This window comes from Bubalus bubalis, chromosome 1 (assembly GCF_019923935.1).
Source record: "Bubalus bubalis isolate 160015118507 breed Murrah chromosome 1, NDDB_SH_1, whole genome shotgun sequence".
Classification (NCBI taxonomy): Eukaryota; Metazoa; Chordata; class Mammalia; order Artiodactyla; family Bovidae; genus Bubalus; species Bubalus bubalis.
Window position 1 is genome coordinate 165,747,454 of NC_059157.1, and position 11,424 is coordinate 165,758,877.

An 11,424-nucleotide genomic window follows, 5' to 3' on the forward strand; every position below is an offset into this window, starting at 1 on the left:
GGTATTTCCTTTGCCAACCACTGTTTCTATACTAACATACTATAATGTACTTTTTGGGAAAATGCCAAAGATGATACTATGGACCTTTTTTCTCTGCCCGTATGTTCTTGAGGAACCAGAGGATGAATTCCAACTGTATTTATTAGCCACTTGTGCCTTAGGCTAGTTGCTTGACCTTATGGAGCCCATTTTTTTAACAGTAAAATGTAGATTAAATAGGTTAAGAATTAAATAATATATTCTATATTGTGTTTAACACTAACTGGCATAGAGCAATTGCTCAATACATAGAGCTATTATGATTATCACTATTTCTGTAATGAATGTTTTACTTTTCTTCCGCCTGATGGGGAATGAGGCTTTCCCTGATGGGAAGAAACTCTGTTTACCACAAAACTCCTGTCAATCATCATTTCATTAATCAAAATTATTTTTAAGGGTGAACTATGTAGGGGACTGGAATGCAAAAGTCGGAAGTCAAGAAACACCTGGGGTAACAGGCAAATTTGGCCTTGGAATACGGAATGAAGCAGGGCAAAGGCTAACAGAGTTTTGCCAAGAGAATTCACTGGTCACAGCAAATACCCTCTTCCAACAACACAAGAGAAGACTCTAAACGTAGACCTTACCAGATGGTCAACACCGAAATCAGATTGATTATATTCTCTGCAGCCAAAGATGGAGAAGCTCTATACAGTCAGCTAAAATAAGACCAGGAGCTGACTGTGGCTCAGATCATGAACTCCTTATTGCCAAATTCAGACTTAAATTGAAGAAAATAGGTAAAACCAATAGACCATTCAGGTATGACTTAAATCAAATACCTTATGATTATACCGCAGAAGTGAGAAATAGATTTAAGGGACTAGATGTGATAGATAGAGTGCCTGATGAACTATAGATGGAGGTTCCTGACATTGTACAGGAGATAGGGATTAAGACCACCCCCATGGAAAAGAAATGCAAAAAAGCAAAATGGCTGTCTGGGAGGCCTTAAAAATAGCTGTGAAAAGAAGAGAAGCGAAAAGCAAAGGAGAAAAGGAAAGATATACCCATTTGAAAGCAGAGTTCCAACGAATAGCAAGGAGACATAAGAAAGCCATCTTCAGTGATCAATGCAAAGAAATAGAGCAAAACAACAGAATGGGAAAGACTACAGATCTCTTCAAGAAAATTAGAGATACCAAGGGAACATTTCATGCAAAGATGGGCACAATAAAGGACAGAAATGGTATGGACCTAACAGAAGCAGAAGATGTTAAGAAGAGGTGGCAAGAATACACAGAAGTACAAAAAAGATCTTCACGACCCAGATAATCACGATGGTGTGATCACTGACCTAGAGCCAGACATCCTGGAATGTGAAGTCAAGTGGGCCTTAGAAAGCTTCACTATGAACAAAGCTAGTGGAGGTGATGGAATTCCAGTTGAGCTACTGCAAATCCTGGAAGATGATGCTGTGAAAGTGCTGCATTCAATATGCCAGCAAATTTGGAAAACTCAGCAGTGGCCACAGGACTGGAAAAGTCAGTTTTCATTCCAATCCCAAAGAAAGGCAATAGCAAAGAATGCTCAAGCTACTGCACAATTACACTCATCTCACACACTAGTAAACTAATGCTCAAAATTCTCCAAGCCAGGCTTCAGCAATACGTGAACCATGAACTTCCAGATGTTCAAGCTGGTTTTAGAAAACACAGAGGAACCAGAGATCAAATTGCCAACATCTGCTGGATCATCGAAAAAGCAAGAGAGTTCCAGAAAAAACATCTATTTCTGTTTTATTGACTATGCCAAAATCTTTCACTGTGTGGATCACAATAAATTGTGGAAAATTCTGAAAGAGATGGGAATACCAGACCACCTGACCTGCCTCTTGAGAAACCTGTATACAGGTCAGGAAGTAACAGTTAGAACTGGACATGGAACAACAGACTGGTTCCAAATAGGAAATGGAGTACGTCAAGGCTATATATTGTCACCCTGCTTATTTAACTTATCTGCAGAGTACATCATGCAAAACACTGGGCTGGAAGAAGCACAAGCTGGAATCAAGATTGCCAGGAGAAATATCAATAACCTCAGATATGCAGATGACACCACCCTTATGGCAGAAAGTGAAGAGGAACTCAAAAGCCTCTTGATGAAACTGAAAGAAGAGAGTGAAAAAGTTGGCGTAAAGTTCAACATTCAGAAAACTAAGATCATGGCATCTGGTCCCATCACTTCATGGGAAATAGGTGGGGAAACAGTGGAAATAGTGTCAGACTTTATTTTTTTGGACTCCAAAATTACTGCAGATGGTGATTGCAGCCATGAAATTAAAAGACGCTTACTCCTTGGAAGGAAAGTTATGACCAACCTAGATAGCATATATAAAAGCAGAGATATTACTTTGCCAAAAAAGGTCCGTCTAGTTAAGGCTATGGTTTTTCCAGTGGTCATGTATGGATGTGAGAATTGGACTGTGAAGAAAGCTGAGTGCCGAAGAATTGATGCTTTTGAACTGTGGTATTGGATAAGCCTCTTGAGACTTGAGAAGTCTCTTGAGACTCTTGAGAACACTTGAGAAGACTCTTGAGACTCTTGAGAAGTCCCTTGGACTGCAAGCAGATCCAACCAGTCCATCCTAAAGGAGATCAGTCCTGAGTGTTCATTGGAAGGACTGATGCTAAAGCTGAAACTCCAATACTTTGGCCACTTCATGCGAAGAGTTGACTATTGGAAAGGACCCTGATGCTGGGAGAGATTGGGGGCAGGAAGAGAAGGGGACGACAGAGGATGAAATGGTTGGATGGCATCACCGACTCGATGGACATGAGTTTGAGTGATCTCCGGGAGTTGGTGATGGACAGGGAGGCCTGGTGTGCTGTGATTCATGGGGTTGCAAAGAGTTGGACATAACTGAACAACTGAACTGAACTGAACTGATGTCATGGTGGTTAAGAAATCTATCACCCACAATGTCATCTGTGGTTTTTTTGCAAATTTGTTCAGTTTAAGGTGACCTTAGACTGTTACTATTTACTGGAGTACATATAAGCAAATTGTCTCACACAAAAATAAGTACCTAGAGACTATGCTTTGCAGAATCTCAAAAATAATATTTCAAGCAACGAGAATTGAAAATAACCAGACACACATGGAAAGGAAAATAAAATGAGTAAGAACTAAGGAGAATACAAGTATTTGCATAGTGATGTTATCACAAACATTACAATATGACTACGCTTACTATACATAAAATATCTCCAGAGTATAGCAAGCTACAAAAAGTGACAAAGCAAGTTTGAAAAATCAAATATAATTTAAAGGAATAAAAAGTATCATAAAAGAAATATAGTAAAAACATAGTATATAAAATAATTATTAAAATTCAATACTATAAAAATGTAAAAATTTTAAAATATGCTCAGTGGTCATATTTGGCAGCAAACCAAACATCATTAAAATAGTAAAAAGTAGAAAACTGGAAGATTTGTAAGGAAAAATACATGGAAGGCTGAAAATAGAGATAAAAACACAGAAGAATAGATGAGAATATCAAAGACAAGAAAGATTTAATGAAAACTTCCAAAAGAAAATAATAGTATTTCTAAATTTTGTGTGCATCTAATTACATAGCCTCAAAAAAAGCAAATACTCACAGTACCAAAATAAGAGAAATCCACAATTATAGTGGGAGACTGTAATATACCTCTTTGAGTTGTTGATAAAATTAATAGAAAAATAAGTAAGGCTATAGACATTTAAAACACAATTAACAAAACTGACCTATTATACCCTGCAATTGTAGAATACATGTTTTTCAAGCACACACAAAACATTCAGAAAATAGACAGTGGTGGTAAGGTTGGTGGTTTAGTAGCTCCATAGACTGTATCCCACCAGGCTCCTCTGTCCATGGGATTTCCTAGGCAAGAATACTGGAGTGGGTTGCCATTTCCTTCTCCAAGGAAAGTGACTGTATACTGTGATAAAATGTACACAAAAATATCAAAGGACTAGAACCACAGAGAAAGTTGGAAAAGCGCACAAGGTAATTTCTGGTGTTTTAGCATTGTTTTATAGCTTACCCTGTATGGTAGTAACATGAACATTAACATTATAATAATTTGTTAAGCTATACAACTTGTCATGTACTTTTTTATATGTGATTCTTACTTTATAACGCCTTTTAAATGAATCTAAAACACATAAAATATGTTACCTAACTACAATGCATTTATATCAAAAATCATTCAGAAACTAGTAACTAGAAAATTTCCCAAATTTTCAGAAATTAAATCATGTATTCTAAATACCACATGAGTCAAAGAAATATCATAAAACAAATTAAAAATATTTTGAACTATATAAATAAATACTATGCAGTAGCAAAGTTTACAGGATGAATATAAAGCAACGTGTAAAATAATATTATTAGGAGGAAACACATCAAATAGAAAGACAAATGTTGAAAATTGATAAGTAATTGTTAAACATATGTCTAAAGTTGTTAGAAAAGATATCGAAAAGTAAAACCAAAAATATGTGGAGGAAGAAAATGGAGATAAATGCAAAATTTAGTGAAATGTTTTAAAAATATAAAATAAAGAGGACCAAAAAAGCTAAAGATGTATGTTTAAAAGATAAATCTTGTAGTAAGATTAACCAAGAAAGGAGAGAGAGATGGAGGGGGTGGGGAAGGGAAGAAGCAAAGGAGAGAAAGACTAATAGGAATGAACAGCAATAATCACTGCAGATACTGAAGACACGAAACAGGTCAAAAGGAGATATGTGAACAAATGCTTAAGTTCCTAGAAAAGTGTGTGTGTGTGTGTGCTGTCACTTCAGTCGTGTCCGACTTTTTGGGAATGTATGGACTGTAGCCCTCCAGGCTCCTCTGTCCCTGGGATTCTCCAGGCAATAATACTGGAGTGGGTTGCCATGCCCTCCTCCAGGGGATCTTCCTGACCTAGGGATAGAACCCGCATTTTTACATCTCCTGCGTTGGCTGATGGGTTCTTTACCAGTAATGCCACCTGGGAAACAGAAAAGAAAAGTACATCTTGAACAAAATTTGGCTCAAGAAGAGATACAAAACCTAAATAATGCTTTAAAGAATTTGAATCAAGTATAAATAAACTCTTCCCACAAAGAAAAAAAAAAAAACTACAGGTCCAGATAACTTTATGAGTAAGTTTACCATGCAGTCACTAAAGGAACAGTTCCAGATTGCTCTGGACTGAGTCATGTCCCCTCAAATTTTGTATGTTGAAGCTGCACCCCCAATGTGATAGAGTCTAGAGATGGGACCTTAGGGTGGTGATTAGGTTTAGATGAAGTAATGAGGGTTAAGCCCTAATGATGGGATTGTATACTCTGGATTATGATGAGTTTATTCACCAGAGAGCTCTCTCTTGGTCTTTCTCTCTCTCTTGCTCTCTCCTCTTTCTCTTTCTGATGTGAGGACACAGTGAGAAGGTGGCCATCTGCAAGCCAGAAAAGCAGACTTCACCCTATTTCAACACTGCACTCTGATCTCAGATGCTCAGCCTCAGAAATGGTGAGAAAATTAATGTCTGTTGTTTAAGCCACCCAGTCTATGGTATTTGTTATGGAAATTCAGGCAGACTAAGATGTAGACTTAGACAAATTCTTTCAGAGATTAGAGAAACATGTTATATTCCAGTTCTTTTTATAATCAACTTGATAACAAACCTGAAGGGCAGCATGAGAAAAGAAAATTAAAAGCCATTTTCAAATCTTACTTTGAATACAAAAATGTTTTTTAAGTTATTAAACCAAATCTATCAATATTCAAACAGAATAATATATTATGACCAACTGACTTTATCCTATAATGAAGTGTTGGCTTAACACTTTAAAAAAAAATCAAATAATGTAATTCACTACTACATCAACAAATAAAAGGAGATAAACATAAGCTCAGTAGATGTAGAGAAAGCACTGATAGAATGTAAAGCCCATTGATGATAAGAATTTGTGCCACAAATTCTAGGAACAAAGGTGAGCTTTCTTAGCCTGGTAAGGGATATTTACAGAAAAAGAAACAAAACATAGTGAACATTATATTAAATGGTGAAGCTTTGGAAATTTTCCCTTTGAGTTGAGGGTAAAAGTTAAAATATCTGCAATCAGAATATCTATCCAACATTTTAAAGGAGACCCTAGCCCACAGTACAAAAAGGAAAGAAAATAGTAAGGTCAGTCTTAAAAAGAAAAAAAAAATGTTGTTAACAGATGATAAAAATTAGCATATAGAAAATCCAAAATATTCTATAAGTTAATTATTAGCATTAATTAAAGAGTTTAGTAAAGTTGTTAGATTTTAATCAAATAGGAAGTAAATTCAATTTTATCTACCAGGAACAGATATAGAATAAAATGTACAAATGATTCCATTTAAAACAATAAAAATATCAGATATCTAGGAATAAATTAAATAAAAATTATTATAAAACCTCTATCAATGTACCATAGCTTTCTTATCCATTCATCTGCTGATGGACATCTAGAAGCAACCTAGATGTCCATCAGCAGATGAATGGATAAGAGAGCTATGGTACATATACACAATGGAGTATTATTCAGCCATTAAAAAGAATACATTTGAATCAGTTCTAATGAGGTGGATGAAACTGGAGCCTATTATACAGAGTGAAGTAAGCCAGAAAGAAAAACACCAATACAGTATACTAACGCATATATATAGAATTTAGAAAGATGGTAACAATAACCCTGTGTACGAGACAGCAAAAGAGACACTGATGTATAGAACAGTCTTATGGACTCTGTGGGAGAGGTAGAGGGTGAGAAGATTGGGGAGAATGGCATTGAAACATGTAAAATATCATGTATGAAATGAGTTGCCAGTCCAGGTTCGATGCATGATACTGGATGCTTGGGGCTGGTGCACTGGGACGACCCAGAGGGATGGAATGGGGAGGGAGGAGGGAGGAGGGTTCAGGATGGGGAACACATGTATACCTGTGGTGGATTAATTTTGATATTTGGCAAATCTAATACAGTTATGTAAAGTTTAAAAATAAAATAAAATTAAAAAATAAATAAATAAAATAAAACCTCTATCAAAAAATTACCAAAAAATTATCAAACTTTTTGAGAAACAGTGAAGATATAGATATGGTCTTCCTGGGTGGCACAATAGCAAAGAATCTGCCTACCAATGCAGAAGACACAGGAGACAAGGTTCAATCCCTGGTCAATTCCAGGAGTCAGGAAGATCCCCTGGAGAAGGAAATGGCAACCCACTCCAATATTCTTCCCTGGAAAATTCCATGGACAGAGGAGCCTGGAGGGGTACAGTCCATGAGGTTGCAAAGAGTTGGACATGACTGAGCAACTGAGCATTCACACGAAGATATAGTTATGGCACAGAGTGATTATATCATAAAATGTTCCTACTAATAGTGATGATGATGATGATCTAACACATATATGGAACACTTTATTGAGTTGCTCAGCTACCAGCATTTCCTCAGACTAAAATAGTGAAAAAGAGTTCAGAGTAGGAGGAGATATTTATATCACAATTAAAAGAAAAAGGCCTAAAATCCTACATAACAATAAGAAAATACAATTTTTTTTAAATGAGCAAGAATTAACAGGCACCCGTCAAAAGAAAAAAACTCAAATGGAAAATAAAAATGTGCAAAGGGGTTTAATCAAATTAAAAATTGGAAACACCCATTAAAATTAAATGAAATACAATTATTCCACCATATTGACAAAATGTTTTAAGTCTTTAATACTAAAAGAATTTGTAATGTCTGGGAATTCTCATATATTATAATGGGAGTATAAAGTATTGATAGTATACCACACTGGAAAACTGTTTACTGCTATCTACTCCAGTTACAGATACTATATCTTATGATTCAGAAATTCTATTCCTGGTTTTATATGTGTGTGTGTGTGTGCATGTGTAACAATAATTTTATAGGGAAAAACGGCCAAGGAGAAAATGCACAATGGAATATTTACATTTAAAAGAAATATGGAACTTCTGCTTCTGTTAATGGTTAAGTAATTTGGAATCACTATTTCACTAAAAATAACTTAAAAACTAGATCTCATATTTTATAAATCTTTTAAAAACATTAAATAGCTAACAATATATTAGGCAATGACCAGCCCTAGATTCAGAGAAGTAATTCTGGTCCTTGGATTGTCTTTACCTGTAAAGTACTTGTCATTCCTAAAAGGTATGAAATTAGCTAAGCTGCTTTTTGGTGACACTGAGAACTAGACACAATAGTTAGAGTTTAGGGCTCACAAAAGGTAGATATTTTGATAAACTAACTCACACTTAGGCTGGAACTCAAAGAGTTGCACTTTAATAACTGCATTGGAAATAAGTTAGTTCTACAATGGATTGCTGCCTAGCTTCAAGTAATTTCTGCGTTGCAGAATATACCAAACTCTGAATTTGAATTAAGGTGATCGTGTGCTGCTGCTGCTGCTGCTGCTGCTAAGTCGCTTCAGTCATGTCCAACCCTCTGCGACCCCATAGACGGCAGCCCACCAGGCTCCCCCGTCCCTGGGATTCTCCAGGCAAGAACACTGGAGTGGGTAGCCATTTCCTTCTCCAGTGCATGAAAGTGAAAAGTGAAAGTGAAGTCCTCAGTCTTGTCCAACTCTTAGCGACCCCAAGGACTGCAGCCTACGAGGCTCTTCCATCCTAGTACTCCCAAATGCCAAGAAAAAGCAAAGAAAATCCTTTTTGGAGGAAGATATAAACCAGAACTATTTTCTACAAATAGATTTTCAAATACAATGACCAACACAAAATTGAAGATAATCAGACACATGTGAAGCCATAAAACTATTGGATTGGCATACCTATTGTTCTTGTCATCTGTAAAACTAAAGGGAAACTCAATGAAAAAAAGATTATAAAAGTGGATCATAAGTCTTTCTGGTAGCTTGATTTATTCCAAAAAGTTCAATACTATTGTCAAGAAAACCACAAAGAATAGCATCCAAAGCCTCCAGACAGAATACTTAGTGGCTTCAAATAATGGTCTGTTTTTCAGTTATGTATCCACATTAAATAAGTTTGAAATATATCATTATCATTACATTTCCATCATAAAAACCTTCAGTCTTTGTTTCCAAGTAAAATCAAGCTTCAATTGAGAACATATAGTTTTCCAACTGAAGCAAGAACTTTTCCTTTACATTTCAAAGAAACTACAATGAAATCAAAAGTTCACATGAAGAGGACGTCCCTGGTGGTCCAGTGGCTAAGATTCCAAGCTCCCAATGCAAGGGGCCCAGGTTCAATCCCTGATTAGGGAAATAGATCCCACATGCTGCAGTTAAAGATCCTGAATGATCCTGCATGCTGCAAATAAGAGATCCTGCATACTGCAACTAGCAACTAAGACCCAGCACAGCCAAATAAATTTTGTTTTTAAGTTCACAAGAATATTCTGTATATAATTGAAATCAATAGTTGCTTAATAAAAGTTTTACAGAATCATATTTTCCCCTTCACTTTAAAAGATAATAAGATATATATACTTAGCATGGAATTAATTAGCAGTTATGATTCTATGGTTAATATTGTGATTTTAGCTAAAGTGTAATCACAATTCATTTTACTTTATAAAGACTTCCATGGTGGCTCAGAAGTTAAGAATTCACCTTCAATGCAAGAGACTCGGGTTCAATCTCTAGGTCAATAAGACCCATGGAGAAGGGAATGGCAACCCACTCCAATATTCTTGCCTAGAGAATTCCATGGACAGAGGAGTCTGGTAAGCCTCAGTCCATGGGGTCTCAAAGAGTTGGACAGGACTGAGCAATTAACACTTTCACACTTTCACTTTATAAGTTATATTATGATCTATGGAAATAGCACATAAAGTAAAACCGTTTATAAGTTTCTACAGTAAGCTATTTTATTAAAAAAAAAAAAAAAGAAAAAGGAATAAAGAGGGAAAGAGAGACAGAGATCAAAAGAGCCCTGATAGTTTATTCTCTAAAAGCGACTGTAACTAAAAGAAAGTCATTCCTTAGACAAGAAGCTTGACCCAATTTCAACTTTTGTTAATTTAGCCCATTCAAATTACATGTCAATTAATCAACTGAGTTTTTACAAATCATTAAAAAATTTTTGCTAATTAACTAACAAATGCCAATAAGAGGAATCACTGATTAAGAAAGTACTGAAGTTCTTACATGTTTATATCATTCCACTCATATGACAGTAAACTTCCTTCCAACTCAAGGTCTTTGTTTATAAAGGCCTGTTGTTTTAGTCCCACCATTCAAGTTTCTATGTTACCTTATTTTCATGCAAAGCTCACTGTCTTTACACCAAGGATATATCCTAAATAATGCAATCTGTTTATTAATAGAAAGAAGTACTATGGTATAAATAGAGTAAGGTATATTAAAACTTTCTAAATTTTTTCACAAGCTACTATGCAAAAGTTTTATTTCCTCATGGGCAACTACCTTAAACTGACTAATTTTCATTTTGGAGTAGAATTTCTCAATAAATTTAGCAGTAAAATAAAAAAGCACCCCACTCCAGTACTCTTGCCTGGAAAATCCCATGGATGGAGGAACCTGGTAGGCTGCAATCCATGGGGTCTGTCAGAGTCGGACACGACTGAGCGACTTCATTTTCACTTTGATGCATTGGAGAAGGAAATGGTAACCCAATCCAGTATTCTTGCTTGGAGAATCCCAGGGACAGGGGAACCTGGTGGGCTGCCGTCTATGGTGTCGCACAGAGATGGACACAACTAAAGTGACTTAGCAGGAGCAGCAGCAGCAGCAAAATAAAAAAAGATAAAGAGAGATCTAAGAGTTAATTAAATATATCTTTGTTTCTTTTTTCCTAAAAAAGAAATTTATCTAGCATGGCTGAACTCAGAATTCTTTGTCTACTCATGAAAATTTTTATAATTTACAACTTAGAAGTGAATTGCATTCATGTTGAATGATAGCTACTGTTACGCTGCATTGTAGGTTTCATTTAGTCACACGATGAAATAATTTAAGGAAAGAATTTGAGAATTATGATGCTACTTTCTGCTATGTTTAGGCATTTCTTTTTTTCCCACAAGATAATAAACAAGTGTTTAATTTTGAAGCTTGCAGAGATACAACTACTGAAAGATCTTGAGCTCAAAATGAGGGAAATTCACAACTTTCATTTTGCTACAACTTGTTCATAGTTTCCTGTAATTTATTACTATGATCCCTGTTTTAAAACTTAAGCACTCAGTCAGAGACAACCTCTGTTTATAACTTTATTTATCATATAAGGATCCTTCAAAAACTAAATTCAATACATCAATAACTCAAAGTATTTACCCTTTTGTTTATGAAAAATAAATTCCCAAGATAAAAGTATGAGTAAACAATTTGAAAAATAAAGTA